At 49.3% G+C, this 23,111-nt stretch overlaps 1 protein-coding gene across 2 annotated transcripts in view; it reads left to right on the top strand.

Annotated features, from left to right (window-relative positions):
- Positions 1–1,470: 1,470 nt before the first annotated feature.
- The window catches only part of RNF152 (ring finger protein 152), a 62,687-nt gene continuing 41,046 nt past the window's right edge, over positions 1,471–23,111 (top strand). Inside the window, exons 1-2 of one of the 2 annotated variants that reach the window (XM_037035301.1) lie at positions 1,471–1,728; positions 3,003–3,123. The gene's annotated coding sequence lies outside the window, so the exon portion shown is untranslated. Of the gene's footprint in view, positions 1,733–3,002; positions 3,124–23,111 lie in introns of both variants that reach the window. The other variant, XM_037035297.1, reaches the window with a different exon arrangement.

The raw sequence follows: 23,111 nt of genomic DNA, 5'->3' as shown, positions 1-23,111 counted from the left end.
CTTGGATTGTTTTAACTCACCGTCCTGTTCCAAGCCCCCAGCCAACACCAGAGTTTTCAATACTCTTATTAGCTTCTCATTGAAAAAAAATTTTTTTCTTCCACCCTAAAGTTGAGGTTGAAAATACTCTTGACGTTTCCTACTCCAAGACCCCTTAGGCTTTCAGGACACATGTATTAACTTTCACACCAGCCAAGTGCACAGAAGAGGCCATGACTTCAGGGATGAGCCAGGCAAAGGCTGTATCAATGAGGTCCTGGAAAGGATGGCCGGTCACCAAGCTTCACCCGTTTCTTGGCGACTGACTTCTGTATGTGCTTGGAAACATTACTAACAGGCTATATTTGTGGGACAAGACAGAACAGTCGGTTGACTTGAGTGCCTTAGGAATTTCTGTAGGTCACAGCTCCCTTTGGTTCGCAGGGTTTCCTTCTCACCCTCTTGGCAGAAGCATTGCAGTGAGCTATTGGGAGAGGTCAGACAGCCGCTCTTTCCTTTGGGACCCGCCTTGGGGGACTTGAAAACAGCTCAGTTCAGGCAGCTGGGAAGGGCTAGTGAGGCGGGTGAAGACTGAGGGACCCCTCTTTTGAACTGGCGCAGCAGTCCAGGAAAGTTGGCAGGCTTCGCTTGCACAGTCATACAATTCTGGGCCTTCATTCTGCCTAGAAACCCTTCAAAAAGACGCCAGGACATGGAAACCTCTACCAGCGACCTCCCTCCTCCATTCTCCTATTTTATAGTTAATGCCAGAAGCAAGAGACCATGTTCTTGGGGTAACTAGACACCCTGAGCAGAAATTTGGTTTTAAGGGGGAGATTAGGGTGGTCCAGGGGTTGGTTGGTCCGCGCTGTCACAGAACCCTGAGGACTCGCACCTCCCTGCTCCCCTTACCCCACTCAGGGGGGCCACAGAGAGGGGCGGGGCGTTGGGCCTCCTGACCACGAAAACAGGACTCGCCCTGGCCGGACTACGTGAACTTTAAGGGTCAGCCAATACGCGGGTCCACGCAGTTTCTGGAAACCAGACGATCTCAACTCCTCCCTCGCTCGGTCCCCTGGTCCGGAACTGCCGACTGGCTTCAGCGCCCCCTCCGCCCCGCCCTCGGGCCGGCTGAGCTCGGCCTCCTTTCACACCTGATTCCAGCTCAGGTCCCACCTGTAGGGTGGAGACGATGACGTCGAGGACCCCCACTAAGGTTGGGCCCTTGGGGGCGAGGCTGAGAAAGGGCGGGCGGGAGGGAGGGTGGGCTGCTCCTCAACCCTGGGGGTGGTATGCGATTCCGGACGCACTTACTGACCTCCGGGCACAAGTGCGCAGTGTATGCGGGGCGCTGGGGGCGCGGGGCGGGGGTGCAGTGGGAGCTGGAGGAGGTGGAGTCGCGGGGCAGGGGCGGTGCCACGCGGACGGAGCCCGGCCCCCCGACCCCTCGCTTGGTGCCTTAGTCTGGGCGGTAATAAAAAAATGCTCCCACTCGCTGCGGGGCGGCAGTGTCCAGCGGGGAGCGCGAGGGCGTAGGGGCAGGTGGGGCGCCTCCCCCAGGGCGGGGCCGAGAGCTGGGGCTGCGGACTCCGCGCTCCCGGCGCTGGGCGCACACCACGCCGCACGTCTGGTCGAGCGGGTGGCGGGCGCGGCGGGACCACCCGGCGACGCCGCGGCCGCTGCTGTTGCTGCCGCCGCTGCCGCCGCTGCCGCCTCTGTAGAGCACTCTCGAGTCCGCCGCTGAGAGAGGTTGGTGAGTTTCGGTTTGTTTCTCTGCTCTGCCCCTCCGGACTCGGGGGAGGCAAGAGGGGCACGCTGGGATGTCAGCGCCCGCAGGGCAGACGCACCCGAGCAGGGAGGCGGGAAGGGGGAGCCGTCCCCTGGTGTGTTGGGGATACCTTTTGGCCGGTGGATGGGGGTGGTAGGGCCGAAAGGATTTCGAGGAGGGGAGATCAGGGCGACGGACGCGGGGGGGGGGGGGGGGCCCCGGGGCGTGGGGAGGTGGTCTCTAGAGTTGCGTTTGTCCCTGGCGCTGGTGGGAGTTGGGCTGTCGGTTGGGGAAGGGGGCCTTGGTTTATGATGGGGAACGGCGCTGTCGGAGGCTCTGCTGAGTCCTCAGATGCCCCCTGGAGCTCCGGTCCGAAGGAGCTGTCTCGCCCGCGCCGCGCGTGCCCCTCGGGGTGCACGTGCATGCATGCGCGCCCCAGCTGTGCCTCCACTCCGCGCACACTGGAGTAGGTCCTCTCGAAAGCCCCTTGTTGAGCGCTTTCCCCACACGCAGAAGTTGCCCTCGCGCGCCCCTCTGTGGCCCCGAGGCCCCTCCCGGGAGGATAGAACGCGGTGGTGGGCCAGATATTGGGGGTGTCTTTTGTGTGAACCCACGCGCCTGGGGCTCTGGCTCCTGGAAGGGCCGCGGCAGGACAAAGCAGGCTGGACTGGTCGGACGGACGCTGTTCGAGAAGCGGCGCCCCACACCCCCATCCCGCCTAGGGTGGCGGTGGGGGCGGGGAGCGTGGCATGGTTTGGGGAAGAGTAAAGAAATCGGCAAAACGAGTGACAGTGACTTGATGAGGTGACAGATGGCGTGAAGGAAAGAGGGATGCTCCCGAATGCAGCGCTGGTCTGTCTGGCCGGGTGACGGGGCGCCCCGCATTCCCACCTAACCGGGCGTACCTGGTATATTTTGCCAGTATGTATTTGCCCCAAGATGTTATTCTCCGCTTTCTCGTATTTCTTTCGAATTTCTTTCTTGAGGGGTTACCGTTGCTAGCAAAAGCGCTACCACCAGGGGAGAACTTGGGGGCGGGGGAGACTGCAGAGGAGTGGCGGGAGGTGGTTCTGTCTCCGGTGGAGACAATTAGGAAGCGGTCCACCCCCTCCTCGTCCCACCGGCCCTTCTCACCTCCGCCGCCTCCCCCCCCCCCCACCAGCCCAGGGCACCCGCTCCCCGCCGCGGGCGGGCAGGATGCTCGGATGTCTTTCTCTGCTGCGCGTATCTAACCCTTGCCTGTGTTTCACTGCAGGCTGAACCCAGCCCGGACTCAACTGTGCTTCCTGCGCGTCAGCCTCGAGCCTCCCAAACGCGGAGTGTTTCCACTGGATGTCATCGTGCAGAAGCGGATGAAAGGGACTCGAGAGATTCAGGTAACTCCCGATAATCTGGGTGGCCGCCTGGGTGTCTGTGGGTCATCTGGGCCAACGGTGTCTGCCCGGGCGTTGGGGCGGGTTCTGCATCACACCATTCCGTTGCTGTATGTGGGAGGAGGGGGCTGCTGGAAAGAAATTGCCAACGACTTGAAACCTTCCTTTTGAGGAAGGCATTGAGGGCGGGCAGGGTGCTTTGGGGGTTGTGTAAATTCCACCTGCTTCCCTTTGATGAGATAGGCAGTTGTGTCTGAACGTGGGCTTTGGATATATACCTGCTTTCTTATGTGTAGTAATGTATTTGGGCTTCAGTGGGATAGCGTTTGTTGAAAAGCTATCAGTGTGGCTGGTTGAAAATTGGACCAGTGCTCAGCTGGGGCACAGGTCAGATATAGTGACTTTCCTATGAAATAATGTCTCTCCCCCACCCCTTCCTTGCGATGGTGTTCGCAGTATCAGAGTGTCAGCTGCAAGTCAGTGGGAGGTGGAAGGGAGGGCTGCTGGGGGTGGGGGCGCGGAAAGAACAGAAACAGAGCTTTAGTTAAGTTTCCATTTATAAAAGCTGTGAACCATTAGGCTCTCAGTCTGCATTTTATCTTTAGGTTGTTGGTTCTTTTCCAAAAACTCTGGCCTGTTCTTTTCTTTCCAAGGATAGTTCTGTTTTGATGTCCACCTAACCAGATCTGGGGCTCTCTTGGTAGAGCTCAATGGAAACGTAACCTTCAGACATAGGAGGACACCTTGGCATTGGCATTGTCTCCTAGAGGGCAGAGTCCTGGCGCCCTGCAGGAGCGGCAGAGGATGAGGACGGTTATGGGAACGGGCCGGGTTTGTTGTGGGAGGAAGGAGGGATTGCTGAGAGCCAAAAGCTCCTGGTAGCTGGTGCTCTCGCTTGCCCTGCAGCAGTAGCCCCTGCAGGCTATCAGTGGCAGATTTTCTCCCTGCCACCAAGTCCCTTAGAAAGAGAAAACAAAATAACTTGAAAGGCTTGTCACTCGCCTCCAGGGTAGTTTTGTTTTGAAAGGTGACTTTAAGAAATAAAAATGACACTGGCATTTATCCCTCTTCTCCAAGCCGGCAGGAAGCCTGGGGAGAAGGAGGTGAGTTATCTGGTCCCAGCTGAAAACAAAGGCTGAGGCTTTAGGAAGATCCGATTTGTGATGGTGTTAGGAGCGAGGTATTTTGACAAGTAATTTTTATGTCAGCAATAATGCAGGGTGTGTACTGTATTCCTGCAAGGAGAAAAACCACGTGATGAGGTAAGAGGGAGTGTGACAATGCAATAGAAACAAAGGGTGTGGTGGGTTTTTTTTTTTTTTTAGATAGAAAAAAAATAAATACCTCATACACACAATTCCACTTGGGAAAACAGCTGCCTGAACATGTAAATGCATGTCCAGGAACAAAAGATAGCCATGGTGCAGTGTTAGGTTGCACTGTGGTTTTGAATTGTGTACTGTGTTACATCACAATCCAGTGTTGTGTTGGTGTTCAGGGTTGTTTTGTTGTTGCTGTTTAGGGTGGAGGCTCCCCCACCCCCAGGTGTCTGCAGAGGTGTATTTAGCTCCAGGTTAGGCAGCCCTAGAGGTTGCCCCTAGAGGTTGTTAGAACAACCTTTTCCCTCCAGAGCTTTCTACAGGGTTCATTTAATCCATTCCAGATGTTTATCAAGCATTTGAGAGATAATGGGCTTTGTGATAAGGGCCCAGGGGTGGAGGTGGGGTGTGGAGACTTAAAAACTAACCACCTTCGAGAACTTACAGGGCAGTGGAGAAATGGTGACCTCCTTCTAACTAAGGTCACTGGAAGCTAGAGAGAGTAACAGAGTGGTGTTGGACTTGTGAGGAGGGAGCACGTGGTCATTCAGCCTTTGCTTGAATGCTTCTTTCACTGGGGACCTCACTACTTTGTAAATGACTGGACCTGTTGTTAGAAGGCAACCTTTTCTTCCTGGCCTTTAAACTCTTCAGCTGAATTTCACGAATGGTTAGATTTCACTGTTGTTGAAAGGTTGTTCTGTTTCCATTCCTTATCCTTCCCAGTTGTCTAACCTGTCAGCATCCTCTGCATTTTAAGGTTTTTAGGATTTTTTTGGTAAAGATTTTATTTATTTATATTTAGAGAAAAGGGAAGAGGGAAAAGAGGGAGAGAAACATCTATGTGAGAGAGAAACATCAGTCAGTTGCTCTTGTACGTGCCCCAACCAAGGACCAGCCTGAAACCCAGGCATGTGCCCTGACTGGGAATCTAACTGGTGACCTTTTCACTTTATGAGACAATGCCCAACCCACTGAGCCACATTGGTCAGGATATACCTTTCAAGGTTTTATTCGGTCCCTACTGCCCTTAAATTTTGAAACAAATTCTGCTTTTCTGTATAATGCGATTTAGAAAACAAATGAGGAAGGGGGACTTTGCAGGTATCTCTCTTTTAAACAGTGATGTATCAGCAAGATAGGTCATTTTGCAGTGACAAAGCACCTCCAAATCTCAGTGGCTGAGTGCAGTTTCTTGCTCATGTCATGTGTCCAATGAGGTCAGCAGGTGAGCCCTGCTTATCAAGGTCACTCAAAGACCCAGACTGATGGACGTGATATCCCTAGAGTGCTTGCAGGGTCACTGCAGCACTGGAAAGGAACTTGGGGGGTCATGTTGTAGCCTTGACACGATCTGACCTAGAAGTGACTTACATTCGGCAAGGACTAGTCCTATGACCCCATGTAGCCACAGGCCAGTATTTCTTGTACTGAAAAGGGAGAAGAGGATGAAGGTGAGCAGCACTACAGCCTTCCCCAGGTGATGGGGCCCAGACCGGGTTTTAAAGTGGGTCCCTACTGGTCCTCGCTCAGTGCTCTGCAGGTATTGGGCATCACACAACTGTCAATTGAATGAGGGAATGACACGTATCTTAAAGAATCTGGTTCCATCCCACCGTAATCTGACTGTACGCTGGTGATAGAATAAAAGATTATAATTGTCTCTTTCAAGTAGTTGTTTATTCTGAAGTGCTAGGCCAGGAGATCTCTCCGAGGCTGCTCTCAGGGGGTTCGGGGCTTCGAATTATGTAACAGAGAGGTGTTACCTCCTGGCTCTCTCCCCCTCCCCATCTGCCTCTTGTGGAAGACTTCCCGAGTGTGCTTGGCACAGCTCAGGGTAGAAACATGGCAAAGGGCCGAGCATCACCCAGGATGTGGCCCAACAAAGACTGTAGGGCAACTGGTAGGACCTGGAACGGGCAGGGACGCTTGTGTGGCAGCCTCGGGTCTCCCTCTGGTTACTTCGATGTTCAGAAAGAGTCATTTGGGTCCCAGGGCTAGGAGGACATCCAGAGAGGACATCCAGAGAGTTTGGGGGCGTGCGTACTTCCCTCGGCAGCCACGGTGACTACCAGAGCGGTTCGAAGGCCTTCCTTCCTGCGCTCTCCCTGCAAACTGTTCTGGGCTGTGAAATGGCATCATAAAGAGCTGGAGCTCAAGCAGGTAATGGCTTGTGGAGAGATTTTGCTGTGGGAAGTGCTGGTCACTCAAACATCTCGGCTCGTGTTGTGATAAATACATGCGTGGGTAAGAATTCTCAGGATTTTGATGAATACGTTTAGCAGGAACATGGAATTGAACAGAATAGCGTGGCTTCTGACTTAGTAACCACCTCATTGAAGTCGTCTTTATAGTGACAGCTCTCTGTAGACAGGTGACATGGTGAGCTGACTGTTAGTGGCTGAGACACAGTGACTGGAGGACATGAGTGTTGGCCCGAGAATGCAGCGGCTGCCCTCTGGTCCAGCGTCCCCTGAGTGAGTGACAAAAGACTGTGCCCACAAAGGTTCTGAAGGGGGAGCTGAGCAGCCCGGAAACCAGCAGGGGACCCAGATAGCCTTGACCCCGAGAGCCAGTGCAAGGTTGGGCTTCGAGCCAGGCCCGGGCTGAGAAGGAAAATTAAGCCCCCAGGGACTTGCCTTGAAATATATTTGGGAAGCTCCAAAATGCATTTCTCTGTTTTGGTTGACCACATGACTCCCCACATAATGCAGAGGGCTGTCCAGGCAGGTGCACTTGTGGAGGGACTGTGGTTCCTGGAACGGCAGACACAAGGTCACAGGTCACTGAGGCTGAAGCCAAAAGCCAAGGAAGGGAGGAGGCGTTGCTTTTCCTGCTCCTTCCCTCCTGGCTCTGGGAGCTGCGCTGTGAGTTCCGGGAGTCGGCCTCCACGATTGAAATCACAGTTTGGAGAAAATAAGCACTTGTTTTCTTTCTGGTTGACTCGCTGTCGTGGTAGGGGCTAAAGAGGAAGGCCTCAAGTGGTGGACACGAGGCTCGCATTTCCTTTGGGCGGGTCTCAGCCTGCCGTTTCCTGGCCTTAGACCCTGTCCGGCTGCTGAGGCCTGGAGGAGCTCCCTGGCGGAGCTGTGGGCGCTGCTTATGCTCCCCTGGGGGCGGAGCCGATGCCTGGGAAAAGAGGCCTCATTCACCACTTGATCAGCTAATTCCTGCATGGATTAAACTCATCACCAACATTCTGCTGTGATAAAACTTATTCTCACATGCAGGGCTTCCTGGGGTGTCAGACCTCCATGTACTACTGGGATGGAAATGCAGGTGTGCCCAGGTGGCACATAGTCTTGGAAGTGGAATTGCAGGTGTTGTGTCCTGTGTTTCTCTTTGCTCTTGCTGCTCCTCTCCACCCCCGTCCTACTCCTACCGACCAAGCAAATGTAACTTTTCTGGCGGAGTTCCCATTCATCAATCCAGATAATCACACTCCTTGTACTCCTCCCTGAGCCTCTGTGAGAATTGATGAGGTTCTGGTAAAAAGTGTCTGCACATACTGTGGAAACAGGGAGCATTGTTATTAATATTGGTATTCTGTTTATGAACAGGCTAATGCTCCCTCCCAAGTGACAGGCCCCACCTTTCCCTTCACGTCCATCCTAGCTGAGCACCTTGTTTCTCTCTGGGCTGTAGGTTCTCTCACCCTCAGGATGGTAGGTTGTTTTCATTGTTCATTCCCTTGCTTTATATCCTTCAGTCGCTTCTGGTTTAAGAGGGTGGGAGCGGGGGTGGGGTGGGGTGGGGGGAAAGTCTGTTTTTTCCTTTAAAGTTACCTGCAGCTTGACCTCTAGACTTCCTTTTCAACCTTGACTTACATTCTGCTTGACTTCAAAATGCCTCATTAGCTGGGATGGTTAACCCACTGTTCCCCAAAAATGCTTTGCATAGCCTCTTTCTTAATTTTGGAACATTCTGTGGCCTACAGTGTCTTCTCCCTATACCCCATCTTTAAAGGTGGACTCTGCTCTTAGCACTTTTTTTTTTAAAGATTTTATTTATTTATCTTTAGAGAGGAAAGGAAAGAGAGAAGGAGAGAAACATCAGTGTATGGTTGCCTCTCGTGAGTCCCCTGCTGGGAACTGGCCCGCAACCCAGGCATGTGCCCTGACTGGGAATTGAACCGCGATCATGAGGTTCGCAGGCCCACGCTCAATCCACTGAGCTACACCAGCCAGGGCTGCTCTTAGCACTTTTTAAAAAGTTAATTTGCCTGGCTGGTGTGGCTCAGTAGATTGAGTGCTGGCCTGTGAACCAAAGAGTTGCCAGTTCTATTCCCAGTCAGGGCACATGCCTGGGTTGTGGGACAGGTCCCCAGTAGAGGAGGGTGCACAAGAGGCAGCTACACGCTGATGTTTCTCTCCCTCTTTTTTCCTCCCTTCCCCTCTGTCTAAAAATGAGAGAGAGGAAAAAAGGGTAACTCTGTCACTTTAGACCTTACCAGCCCTTCATTCCTCCAGAGTTCTTCCGTGAAATTGCCTCCATCTTTTATTTCATTCAACATTCATTCGTTCATTGTACAAAGGGCACTGATTATAGGTTGTCTCGTATTATCACCTAAGATTGACATCCTTTTTGTGTCTGTTTAATTGCAAAGAACAGAAACCCACTCGAGCTGAAGGGAGGTGTATTGAAAAGATGTCTCAGGACATCTTTTGTCATCAGGCCACATACCACAAGAGTTCTGGTGGACAGAACCCTTCTGGTCATTGCTTAGTGTGGGGAGGGGGAGGGGGGTACAGGCCCCCAGGGGGCCTTTCAGCTGGCAGATGTAGAGCTCAGGACCAGCAGGGTTTTCTTTCTTTCCTTGCAAGATCCTTCAAGACCGGATGAGGTCAGACCCAATTTGTATTCTCCTCCCCTTCTAGCCCCCCACTGATGTTTACACAAAGTCAAGTCTCAGTAAATAGTCATTCACACCAGAGAAATGATTTGACCTACAGTGATAAAGAAATTATAGGTGCTTTTACTCTAAAGGAAGCCGAGAGACTTATGTTTAAGAGCTTTGCCTACTTGCATGAATAATGATTAAAGATGGAATGAAATTAGAGCTGCCAGGCTACAGTGTGTCCACCGATGCTTGAGAGGTGAGCAGTCTCACTGGGGACCACCCTTCTAACAACATGAATCGTTATTGACAGTCTGCTTTTTCAACTTCAATTTGCCTGCTTCTTCCAAAACAACAGCAAAACAAAAACACTCTCTCCTCGGTGGCACAGAGCAAGCAGCCCAAGAACTTTTACGCCCACCAGGCCAGCACATGGTCTCAAGGAGCAGCAGACTGAGCTGTTAGGGTTTGACACCAGTGGGGTAACAATTGCCCACAACTGGCTACCATATCTCCCTTCCTAATTAACTTGCGGCTGGCAGTGCCTTTGTGATAGACATCTGGTCTACCTTCCTTCTTCTCTTTCTTTCTTTCTTTTTGGAAATACTCATCCACATGCTAGACGTTTTTTAACACTCGGGATGCTTGATCATTATGGATAGTGTTTTTTATGAAAGAGGAAATGTGTTCAGCTGCTTGGAGAAAATGGCTGGGAATGTATTAACATTAAAATGTTCTCAGCTTGACAAATGGTGACTGGAGCTAAGATAAATGTTCCTCAAACGGAGTATTGAGTGTGGTATTCTTTCACAGTTTGATTGCTCTAGGGTAGGTTTGCAAATGGCCTCTTTGCAGGGTATTATGAGATTAAAAGTGGTTGTGGCACCGGATAGATCTCTGCATGTTGTTTAGAGACTTCGTGCCTTCTTTGCCCAAGACATAAGGATTACTGTCATTTTTAGTGAGTAACTGCTAATTCGGCCATGCAGGTAGAGGGTCGTTTTTAACCAGGGAACCTGTCTGTCCATTCCTGCTCCACACTAACACTTCAGGGTCCATCTCTTCACGTGTGGTGGTGGGTCACGTATGGTGGTGGGTCACGTATGGTGGTGGGTAACATAACATTTGAAAAAGGGAACTTCAGTGACTTAGGTATACAATTGTATTTATTACATTTATTTAAATATTGAGTGCCTGACACAATTCTAACGTCCATCCGTGCTTTGCGGCAGTGTAATATATGAATTTAATTGATAATTTAGTTGCTTTTCTGCTTTGTAGGCCCCAGGAAAACCAAAAGGATAGAGGATACAAGAAATGAGTCTGCTACCCTTCTGTATCAATTCTTGATCCCTCACCGGACAGGTCCACCTTGTTTTATCCGAATTCAGTTCAGTGGTTAATGACGTAAAGCAAGGTGGGTTCCGGTGTGAGCTCTGCCATAATGACCTGGAGTAAATAAGGTCTGACTGAGCCTTTGTTTCTTCATCTGTAAGATGGGGACAATCAACCTCGCCGAGTTATTGCAAGTGTGAGATCATTCCCATGAAGTGTTGCCTTACACATCAGAAACACCGCATGTGTAGCAGCTAGGATTAATGTTCATTCCATTCAGTGCCTGCCTTCCACCAGTCGTTGTGCCGGGCTCTGGAAACCTCAGGATGAATAGTCCCGGTCTGAAGGGAAGAAGCTCTTAAACCAGCCACGGAGATAACCACATCCAAATAACTACAGCCTTTGATGTTTATGAGGGTTTCTTTTGTGTCGTTGCCACCGGAGAGCCTTTGCAGAGCTTTGGTGAAATGGCCCAGGGTAGAAAACGGATAGGCCTTCTCGGGAGGAAGCCAGAGAAAGCTGATTTGGCGACAACCCACAGCCGAAGGGCGCCAGCCTCTCTTTACCTGTGGCTTCACCCCTCTCTAGCCAGCGACAGGCGCCCTGTGGGGGACCTGTCTTTCATAGGACCTGGCCTCAGTTTGTCCAGGACTGAAAGGGTACCTGTGGGGAGGGACTTGTCATTTTAAAACCAGAAAGATCCCCGGAGAACCTGGGTAAATAGGCCACCCTCCTTAGGAGCCCTGTCCTTGGTGTTCAGAACCCTGAATCGGGCTTGGTGGACACTTTGCATGGTGAGACGCATGGGCACCCTAAGAGAAGAGACAGGAGAGACTGGCAGGATGAGGCAGTATGGCTCTGTGTGTCCCTTTATGAATCTGCTCTTTGGAACAGGATTATTGTTCTAAAGAAGAGAGCTGTTTAATAAAGGCAAGAAGCTTGACTTAGACAATCTTAATGTACAGTTCATCAGGTCTTTAAGGAAGGACACTGCTACTTGCTTGGTAGGATTGTGGCGCAGGACTTGGTACACAGCAGGCACTCAGTAAATACTTGTTGAAGGAATGCGGCATCAGTGTATTCTTCAGAAATGACTTTGAGAGCTGGGTTCTAGTCCAGGCTGGGTTGCTGCTTGTTGCAGGATTTCAGGCTGGGCCCTTGGAGAGCTCACTGGAAAATGCGGGAACCTAGGCCTGCTCTGGGTTTTCTGTCACCCTGACGTCTGGAGTGTGTTTATGGGTGAGTTTATGCTCTCCTTGACTATTTGTTTTCTTCTTGGCAGATCCACATATGGCTGGCGGACGAGCTGCCTTGCCCTTTTGTGGCTAGGATGCTTCTGGTAATGCACATGAGCCGAGGCCATAAGTGCCAGGGAGGGGCTGGGAGGGGACCCGGGCCTGTTCCCTATGACTGAGTGGAGAGATCCAAAGTCCTGACTCCAACTCACTGCTATGCCTTCTCTCTGAATCTCTAACTCCTGGGATTGGTGGTATGCCAGTTCATAGCTGGTCACCTCGAAATGTGCTTCTGTGGTATATAGGTCATTTTGAGCTAAGGGCAGTTTTAGCTTCAGGTTCGAGAAACTTCTGCCCCTCCCTTTACCTAGAGGAACTCAAACGAGGGACCTTGACCATAGTAAGAGATTATTTTTTGACCCACCTATGAGACAGGGCAAACTTTCACTTACTAAACATCTGCTCTTACTGTCCTGCGATGACCCTTTGAGGCCCCCAAGATTCATCACCCACCACTAACTCAGGGTGTCTCAGTCCCCTTTCCGTCTCTGACCTTCCACTGCGTGAGGGGGAGGGGGCATCTCTGACTTTCACCTACGTGTGTGAATTCAATTTGGTTATTTTCTCTAGGCAATCTGTCTCATGTCTGTTTGATTATTTAGACCCCCCCCAGCCCCACCCGCAAGGAACCTCGAGAGTGGAGACAAGTTTGTTCCACTCCCTTAATGACAACTGATAAGACCCTTAGATAAGCCACCTATTTTTCTGGTATTAAGCCCATGCCTCAAATGGTAACTCTTTGTGTCCTGTTTCTTCTTTGGAGTGTGACTGTTTACCTGGGGGTGGTAGGTTGGTGCAAGCTGATCTGCAGCGAATTGCCAGAAACAGTAATGAGCTTGCTGCTTCCACTTCCGTGAATCCGATGCAGAGAATGCCCGAAGGCAATTGCCAGACGTTTACGTCACCCTTTCTGTGGGAATGTGGGTTTCCCTGTAATCAGATGTATGCCAAGGTACCTTCATTCATGGCCCTGATAAGCCAGATTTCCTCATGGTCTGTGACTGCACCTAAGAAAAAGGTAAACTCTCTTTATGGAAGGGGAATCTTCTAGGTGAACAGAATCTACTTAATAAATTACCTCTGTATCTGTACACAGAATGTAAAACATCAGCCCAGAGAATTTGTGTTTCTTTACAGTCAGTCGTTTACTTATTTTTTTCTAACGCTGGAGTCCAGTCTATCAACATTTAATAGTTCACTCACCTTGGGTTTATGACAAAATACTGATAGGGTTTTTGAGAATTGCATCCTTTGGTGGTGATACGTTCTAGTATGTTCATTGATTTACAGAAAAACGTCTTCACGAACAGGTAAAAAGAACATGTTGGATTTTACCCCAGATTTATTTCACCTTATCTGCGGAACCTGCCCGTAGAGGTGCCAAACTCTGTCTTTAAGGTACTCCTTAGAATAACTTTCTCATGCGGTCAAGTCCATTCTGCAGTGAAAACTGGACAGGAGCGGCTGTCCAGACAACTCAGAACTCCTCGTAGGTGAGGAGGGCGGTAATAATCGCTTTTGCAGTCTAAACAGGATTCAGCCTAGTTCTTCCAGTTTCCTTGGCTCTCATTTCGTTCCTTACCTCCGACTTACTGCGAAGGGCGGTGCCATTGGGTTCTGCCAGACCGTCAATGAAGGTGAAAGGGGTCGGTTAGGTGAAACCCTAGAAATGGTGACCAATTGCCCTGCAATTCGGAATGCCCGCCCCGCCATCGGAGGCAGTGATTCCGAACACCCTCACTCCCCTGTGGCTTCTGCAGTCCGCTCCCCTCATCGGAACTTCTCCTTGGAGATTCTGACTTGTGAAGAAACACATTTCTTCCTTTTATGAGGCTTTTTAATGCTAGGTGACTGGTGCTGTTCAATATAATCTATAGTACTTAATAGCTAAATACGCTTTGTTTTCCCAAAGCTGATCACAGTTAAAATAAGAAATGTAGAGAGAGAGGCAACTGTTCGAGGGAAGAAGAGTGAGTAAAGAGAATAAGGGGGTAAGTGATTGCATAGGAATATGGTATTTTAAAAATTCAGCACTCGCTTCAAAATAAAAAATAACTTTTTTTACATGGTGATGATTTCAGCTCCGTAATTAAAAACATCTTTGCCCAAAGCAAGTTGCAGCTGTTCTTCATGATTTTCTACACAGAATTTTACCAGATATTTTCTTTCCCAACCTGTGTTGGATTCCACAATTTATAACAATTTTGGGGGTGGAGTGGGGGTGCTTCCTAGAGCACAAAGATAGTAGTATTTGTTGTATGCTTCAGGCTCAGTGCTGCATGCTTTCGACATGAGGCCGCTGAGCCTGGAAAGTCAGGTGACTTGTCCAAGGTCATGTGGTGAGTTTCCGCCAGAGCCAATGTGCCAGACCCTGGCAGTCTGTGTCCTTCATGATCTTCACTGTGCCCTGGGCCCCACATTCACTGCTGGGATTAAAAACTGAAGGAAGCAAAAACTTAAAAAATAAAAGCGAATGGGTTCAGTGTAACGTAATTTAACAGGTCTGACTTCTAAACTGGCCTGTCCTTGGGAACAAAGATGGACGATTTTGGTTACCTGCTGAGTCAATCTGGTGTTGACTTTGAGGCTGCGTAGTTTGAAAGAGTTGGTGATGGGTTTTACTGGGGACTTGGCAGTGAGATTTCTGGTCCTTACCAAAGCTTTGCCTCACACTAACAAGTTTGTGATGCCTGGTGGTGTGAAATGTTTCTGGAGGGACCCCTTGACAGAAGGCCGGGGTATGTAGCTGTGTGAGAAATTAAATCTGGTGCTGGGAGCTGAAGGCTTTCGCAAATGCAGCATTTAAAAAGACGTTTCTACAAGACCACCTTTATTACCCCAGCGACTGCTGTCCTCCATATTGGAAAGTGGAATAAACTATGTCCTTTTGTCTCTGCTTGGTTCATGCAGTTCCCTTACCCTGGAACAGTCTCCCACAAACCCCCCTTCTGCCCCACACCAAACAAAAACAAAAACAAAAACAAAAACAAACTACAACCCCCACAACATTTCGATGGGAGCTGTGAGTGTAGTCTTCCTTCGAGATTTCCTTCTCCTTCTCCTGCCCTGTGGGTCCTCCCCTGACTCCTGAGGCAGAATTAATTTTCCTTCCATTTGCTCTGTTTAACCCCTCTTACCCCAGCATATGGTAACTTGGTCTGTGGTTGCTTCCCTGCCCCATCGTGACTGCATGGTCTGTAGGGACCTTGTCTCCTTTAGGAATTGGGATGAATGAATGGAGGAACGGAGAAGCAGATGAATGAGCAAACTGTTGACGGTGTGGACTTGTTGGGGTTAATTAGAGTGTGTGCTAGTGGCACATGGTGGTAGACCTCAGCAGTGAGATGTTGAGTGTCGTCTGGCTCCATACTTACAGATGTCAACATTACCGACATTTTGGCCAGGTAACTTTTTTGTTGTGGGGAGACTGCAGGGTGGTTTTGGTGGGATGGTTTGTAGCATCCCTGGACTCACTCTACCCACTTGATGCTGGTTGCCCAGTGGTCACAATCAAAGGTGTCTCCAGACATTGCTGGATGTCCCCAGGACTCAAAATGACCCCTAGTTGATGACCACTGTCCTTGACTGTGTTCTGCATCTAGATGGGGCCGCAGGACTGGTTCTTACCAACAGTACATGTATAGAGATGAGAGCCAGGTAAGAGTGGGGTGCCTTTTCTGCACTTGCTCGTGTCTGGTCTGCTGACCAGCTGCAGGGGTGCAGCGGAGAGATCTGAAGTCCGAGGGCATGATGGAGCCGCAGGGTGGAAGGAATCTGGGTCCTGAATGACCGTGTGGAGCAGAGCCTCCCCACTAAGCTGCACGGAGATGCACTGTGAAGAAGAGATTAAACCATTACTGCGTTAGGCCAGTGAGGTTTGGGGGTGTTTATTTTGGTCATCAGTCTACCTTGCCTAATCTTCTCTCCCACTTGGGGTAAAGAGACCTCCCTGAAGCAGCCGTGTAAGTAAGTAGTGTTCCACAGTGAATAAAAACAGATTCTGACCTTGGAATCAAGATCAGAACAAACAAATTTCTGTTTTGGGGGTTTGTTCTTGTGTAGTATCAATCTTATTGCCATAATATTTATAATTTGTATTTTTATCAGAAAATAAGATGTTGATAGCCCTAGACAGTTGGCTCAATTGGTTGGAGCATTGTCTTGTGGACCTAAAGGTTGTGGGTTTGATTCCAGGTTGGGGCACATGCCTGGGTTGCAGGTTCAGTCCCCAGTCGGGGCCTGTGTGAGGGGTGGCCAATTAATGTTTCTCACATCACTGTTTCTCCCTCGCTCCCCCCCTCCCTTCCCCTCTCTCCAAAATCAGTGGGTATGTCCTCAGGCAAGGATTTTTTAAAAAGATGATGATAAGTGTGAATTTGTTATTCTACCACTCTAATCATTCTGACATGTGAATAATGAATAGTTTTGAGCTATAAATAATTTTAGTAAAAAGTGATAAAGCACCAGGTGGCCTAGCAGCTTCCATTTTACTCTGTGAATATGTACCTGCAACACAGGTTCAAGTTGAGATATTTGTGGGAATTTATATTTAATGAGTTGCAACAATGTTGAGGGGAAATGACAGATGTTGCTCCCCGACAGTCACAGCTGTTCCCCACACCATTAATAAATAAATCACCGCATGATGTGACGGGCTTCGAAATGGACTCATGGTTGCGTAGTGCGGCCAAGGTGCTGTGGATGAGTGTCCTTTAAACAGCTAAACTGAAAACCTAGCTTATCAGACTTAGTTCAGCACACAGTTCTAGATTCTCTTGCCGCAATTAATTGTGTCTGTGGTTGTGTCTACGCAGAGCCCCGACCGAAATGCGTAAGTCACCTGGCTTCTTTTGGCGCCCTTCCTGCCAACAACGGCAGGGTTGTTTGTGGAGACAATGGCTGTTTGTGGGCCAGCCCTCCTCGGCTGAAAGCTTTGTGTTGGGCTCAGTGGTCTTGGAGCCTGCTCCGTTTTCACGGCATTCAGTTCTTTGTACAGAGAGCCACCCCCCGGGTGAGTTTCACCCTACCTGCCAGTCCAAGGATCCCTGTCGGGAAATGGAGAAAATCTGGCTTGACAATTTGAAGATGGCAACGTCTCTTTTTCTGGTAAAAATCCTGCTAGGCATTTGAACTGCCAGATAGCTGATTCTTGTGTTTTTTTCCCCCCATGGAAACCATTTTTGCAATGCTAGTAAGACTAACTAACACATATGGCACTAATTATGTGCCAGGCTCTAAGTGGTTCTCATACAGTATGTGCGTAATTCTCACACAGTCTAATGGGGGAGGTACTATTGATATCGCTAGTTTAGTTTATTTACCAGCAATTGAGAGGCATGGAGAGACTGAGTTGCCCAAGGTCACAAAATGAGTAAATGTCAGGGCTGGGATGGGAACCCAGCCCCAGATGGCTCCAGGGTGTATGCTAGAAGCCACTGAGGGAGGTATGCTACCTCAGATTTTTTGTTCTGTTAAGGAGACTCCTTTTCTCTGAGATGTCTTGTATGCTCATAACTTGAGTTACTATCGACATATGATGAGTAAAAAGAGTTATTGATGGCTCTAGGCTTGTGGCTCAGTTGGTTGGAGCATTGTCCAATGTTCTAAAGCTTGCCAGGTTAATTCCTGGTCAGGGCACACACCTGCATAGGTTGCGGGTTTGACCCCTGGTCGGCCTGTGTATAGGAAGCAACCAATTGATGTTTCTCTTTCTCCCTAAAAATCAATGGAAACATGTCTTCGGTTGAGGATTAAAAAGAGTTATTGCTGTTAGTGCATGGGCTTATTCATTTTTGCATGGGTTGAGCATTATTTCCCATGTAGCTGTCCGCTGATGAAGGAATGTTCATTCATTCAGAATGCTGTTCTACGTTCCATAACTCTTGGCCCGATGCCCCTCATAGGAAGGTACTAACCCACCCATGTAGAGGTGCTTTTTTAGGAGGTTACCCCTGTAGGAGCAGGAATTCACAGGCACCCCGGGAACTCATGCCAGGCAGTGCTGGATGGAGTGCTGCTGGAATTCAGAGGGGGAAAGAGCACTTCCTGCTAGAGGTTTTAGAATGGCTTCGTGGAAGTATGCTCCTGCCGTCAGAAGAATAATATGCTGGGTACCACTGTTGGCTTAGTTTATAGTTGTCTACAGTTCAAAAGACATTGACCGTCTTGGCTAAGCCTTCTCTCTGGCCAGTTAATGCTGTGAGATTGTGGTGGCGAGGAGGTCAGATGAGGGCAAATTGCCCTGAGTTTTGCCTTTGGTTTCATGTAAGATGTTGGGTAGGTTTTCAGGAACCAAATACACTCCCAGGCCCAGTGGGTAAAATAGCAGTAGAAGCTCAACATTAGTTTCAATATGTCTGAAATTAATGAGACAAAATTCACTGAGTATGGCACGAGGCATGCTTGTGAGTGGACAGAATGAGGCGATGCTCATTAAGACAGATTTGGAGAAGACCCTGGGAGGTCCTTGGCTTTCCTGGGCCTCCCAGGCAGTTTGTTTGCTAATGCCATTTCCGTGCCTTCAGCCTCCCAAAGCCTCTCCCTATACTGATTAGTTAGAACCTGCTGTCCTGTACCTGGGCCCCTTCCGTTCTCTCAGAGAACAAGGCCCCTTTCTAGGGGTTGGGGAGAAAACTCTCATGCCTTCGGAGAATGTGTCAGGCGCTCTGGTGCTCATCGCCGACTTTTGAATAATCAGGAGTTGAGTACGTTGGCAGGAAGAAAAGCACGAGGTGTGGACAGCCCCGCCACTGAAAGACATGAGGCCTACCCATTTTAAAAGTGTGAGATCGCAGAGTTTTGAGTAGAATTTTAAACACGGAATATCTTTGCATCGAGTGTATACGTTGTAAGTTAAAGAGATGATTGCTCATGTGGATTTGGCAGGAAGTAAATCCAGAATATTCTGTGAAGCTGTATGTAATTTACCCAATTTAATTCTCAGGGTAATTTAGGAATAGATTCTGCTTTTTCTTTTTTTTTTTTTTGTCACCAGTTCTTGGATGAGCAAAAACTCTGAGGCACAGAGAAGCTGAGGAGCTTGCTCAATATTCTGCTGCCAAGAGGCAGATCCCCGTGGAAGCCCCACGTCTGATCAGTCGTGGCGTTGCTGTGCCGGTCCCTTCCAGGACTTGGGTTTTCCAATGTTGCAGAAATAGTTATTCTAGCACAAGAAGAAGCTGCAGCAGCATTCAGAAACAAAATCTACTAGCCGTAAATGTCTTCATAGTAATTAATTTCTGGATATAAAGATGAACATGATATTAACAATGAAATACTAAAAATGTTGGCATTTTAATTTCAGTCTCTCTGTGCTCTAAGCTGTAATAGAGTTGTAATTAATTATCTTATTGTGGCTGTGTTGTTTCCACACCAAAAATTCATCTGGAAATTATAGTGCAGCAAATAGCTGCTGAAGGCATGATGGTAGTGATTATATCCATGACAAAATCGGGCAAGTATAGAATAATGAGGTAATTTTGAGGGAAGTCGCTTTAGTAGAATAGTGAATGCTTTTCAAACGTAGGACGAGCCAGAAAGGAAGGAGTCCTAATAATGGATTTGTAATACGTAATGAAAAGGGATAAATTCTCAGGACTGTTTTTAGGAAATAGAAATTAGACTGCCCAGAGTTCCTTCAGAGTTTTTAACCAGACGGTGTCAAGGTCATTAGCAGTACTTTTGGCTCTGGTAGTAAACGCTTTTTCAAATAAACATTGTTAATCTGTAGCCTGCCCTAGGAAGTCTCCATTTCCGGCCTTGGAAGTGACTGTCATCTGTACTGCAGGGCCCCTCTCTGGAGTGTCCTCAAGAGGCTTCAGCTTTTACTGTGGACATGTGAGCTCCTGGTGTCAGGAGCTCACCCCATCCCGAGTGGATTGTTCCCATTTTATGGTCTGGGAAGCCACGAGGCTAAATGGGGCAGGACTCTGCAGTTCACAGATGGCCAGGACAAGCCACCCGTGCACCTCGGTCATGTCCCAGGAGCCACTCTCTGCCCACCCCAGCTTTTCCTTCTGAGAGTGGGCATGTCATCAGCTGACCACAGGCCACCAGTGTGGTCTCACTCTGCAGGCCTGCGGAGTCCGTGGTTTTACCGCTAGAGATTCACCCCTCGTGCTGTGAAAATGGCAGGCGCTGCGGTTACTTGGTAGACTGAGGGCCATGTCCCTCCTTTGCTTCTTATTTGTCAGCTTAGTTTCACTGTTTGTGTGCACTTTTTAAAAGCTCTGCCTGTCAGGGAATTTGGCTCATGGCCTCCTGTCCACATCCACTTGTGTAAACTCTCTCTTTTTTGTCTTTATATGATTGTTGCCTGTATAGGTAGCAGTAGATAAAATATTTTTGCGTCCGTGGGTTTTGCTAATTAGAATTTTGAAATTATTAAGGACGGGGACGACCTTAGCCAGTCCTACTGACAGGGAAATGGAGAACTGACGGTAGGCATCCCACAAATGATATGACCTGCAAGATGTTAGAATGTTCCGAAAACCCTTCCTAAGAGCCTCACATGTTTATGAAAAGACCTGTGTTCTTACAAATGATACATGTGTTTCAGCTCGTCTGTTTGATGGCTAAAGTGGGAACCCTAAGAACCTCAAGACTAAGCAAGTCCTTATCAATCCACTTTTAAGTCATGGGTGAAGACTCCTGTGTGTTGTTGACCTTCTCATGAGGCTGCCTTGGTAATAGTGCGTGCTTCTGACTTCCTACACACTTTTCTGCTCTGTGTTTCCCCTCCACGTGCCTAAGTATAAGGCAACATTCCGATTCATGCTTCTCATTCATTTGAAGTTGCTTCGAAAGCCGGTGCTGATCCCCATGACTATGGAGTGGCCTTTTTGGGTGCCCAGTGCCCTGCGGGTCAGCTAAGGGTGACCAGCTGGGCTTCCCTTTGTCTTGGGATCTTTGAACTGACCCAAGCAGGTGTGGCTGCTCTTGAGACATTGAGTAAATGGAGGAAAAACATACTGGAAAATATATTTGAATGATTTTTTTTTCTGGGAGGAACACCCCGAAACGTAACCCAGACCTGTGTTACGGGCCTTCCCCAGCTCTTGAAGGCCTTCCTCTGTAGTCAGCAGTTTGTTGCGAATGCCTGGGCTGGCTGCAGGGACAAGGACTGGGGAGAGAGGAGAACCCCTCCATTCCCCACTGTGAGTGAGTCTCCTTGGACATTGTGTAAGACCAGCGTTGAGCTTGCAGACGGTCCCTGGGGGCTCACTAAGTCCTAAGAAGGTGAGCAAAATGGATTTAATATATTGTTTGTTCTAACTAGCATCTTAGCTTGGGGTGAAATTTACATAACATTTATATATATATTGGTGCATTTTGTGCATTTCCAGAGTACCCAGGAATGTGAATGCATTTGCAGCTGTTCCACGGGAGCATTATTTTACATTTTAAATGATTCCTGGTGAGTCAGGGTTGGTCGTTCACTTTGCTTTTTGTGCCTCGTTGCTGTTGGTGTCAGGATTTAGTCGAGGTCAGGAATGGATGCCTGAGTGGTTTAAAAAAAAAAAAAGGTTCTTTGAAATATCCCCGTTGCTCCCCCTCCTGCCGCCAGGAAACACCAATGAAAACACTGAGTCGTGGGTTCAGTTTGTCTCTCTTTGCTTCTGTGATGCATGGGTAACCCTTGAGTTTGCACTAGTCTCCTTTCAGATCCAAATAGGCTTCCTTCCTAAGCCCATTAGCTAGCAAGCAGATACCTAGGTGTTCTCTTCAGCCCTGCTTGCAACACTTCAATGCTTGGTGGAAAAAAAAAAAAAATTCCCTGACAGGCAGAGCTTTTAAAAAGTGCGCACACATCCTTCCAGTGTCCTCGTCCCTGGGTCAGTCTGGGACTAGCCCCTCAGTCTGTTGGTTTTGTGTCACTGCTGATTTCCCAGAGCACATTCACTAGTTCTGAAGGTTATAGGCCATCTGATCATGGCCCTGCTTAAGCTATGGGAGCACAGGGGCAGGTGGTGGGAGAGCCGGAGCTGCTGCCGCCTTGGAGAAGGTTGCAGACTCGAGGGGACACCCGTGGGCACCTCCAGTGTCAGTAGAAAGTGAGGAACTGCACTGCAGGTGCACCTAGTGGGCAAAGAGGGACATGTGGGGGAGGGGTTGGCGATGCAAAGCCCTCCAGAAGGAAAAGCAGAGGTAACGGCATGTGCACAGAGTCTGGAAAAAGCCAGAGGGCGGGGGGTGGGGCGGTGAATGGAGAAGAGGGTATGGGTCAGCTGAGGCTAGAAATGTAAAGTAATCACCCTGAGACCCTGGTGGGCACGTGGGCCCCACCCAGTCAGGAATAAGGAGAAAGTAGAACGTGGGAAACCGTGGCGTGGCATCCCTGGGTGGGTCAAGGCATGGGGGGTGGGTCCGGAAGTGCCGGTGAGAGTCCCGGTTCTGCCAGTTACTCTGCACCAGGAGTAAGTGTTTCACCGTCGTTGCTGCCATTTTTTGATCTGCAATATGGGGGTCTTCCCTGAGTTGTCCCAAGGGTAAAGGAGTCATCGTTTTACGTAAAGCCCTGGCGGGGAGCAGCCCTTCTGAGGGGGGTGGGGTCACTTAGGCGCAGTTCCCAGGAGGGTTGGCTTGGAGGCGAGGGACCTAGTGTGTGGTGGTCTGTCCAGCAGTTCCCAGCGAGGTGTCCCCTTTGGGACACTGGTCCTCTGAGTTCTGGGAACAGCCCTGCTTGCTTCTGCACTAGCCCAGGGTGGTTGTAGGGACAGACCCTAGAGAAATTTTAGGAGGCAGAGAATAACCAGGGCTTGGTGAAAACTCAGAAGCATTTTATTGTCTTGTCTTTTGGATGACAGGGCTACTCCAGTGCCCACTCGTTCGAACAGGGAAGGAGGGAATTGTGCCTCGGCTGGCTAGCCTTCCTTGCAAAGGAAAGGAAAAAAGCCAATTTTAGCCTTTCGTATGCAGGTTTCTTTTCTTTTTTGATCCCCATGCAGGGACATTTATTTTATCGCTTTAAGAGAGAGAGAAAGGGAGAGAGGGAGAGAGGGACGCATCAGTTGGTCGCCTCCTGTACACACCTGGACTGGGGATTGAACCTGCAGCCTTTCAGTTATGGAACGATGCCCCAGCCAGCTGAGCTGCACTATCCAGGCCTCGTGCAGGTTTTGGGGGGGGGATGTGGACAGTTATCATGGGGATATTTGCCTTCAGTTTAAAATGAGTTCCCTTGGAAAGCTATTGGACTGCATGTCT

This window comes from Sturnira hondurensis, unplaced genomic scaffold (genome assembly GCF_014824575.4).
Source record: "Sturnira hondurensis isolate 20B ecotype Veracruz unplaced genomic scaffold, ASM1482457v3 Scaffold0001872, whole genome shotgun sequence".
In the NCBI taxonomy this organism is placed as follows: domain Eukaryota; kingdom Metazoa; phylum Chordata; class Mammalia; order Chiroptera; family Phyllostomidae; genus Sturnira; species Sturnira hondurensis.
Note: the sequence above shows the minus strand (reverse complement) of the source record. Positions and strands in the feature narration are given on the sequence as shown.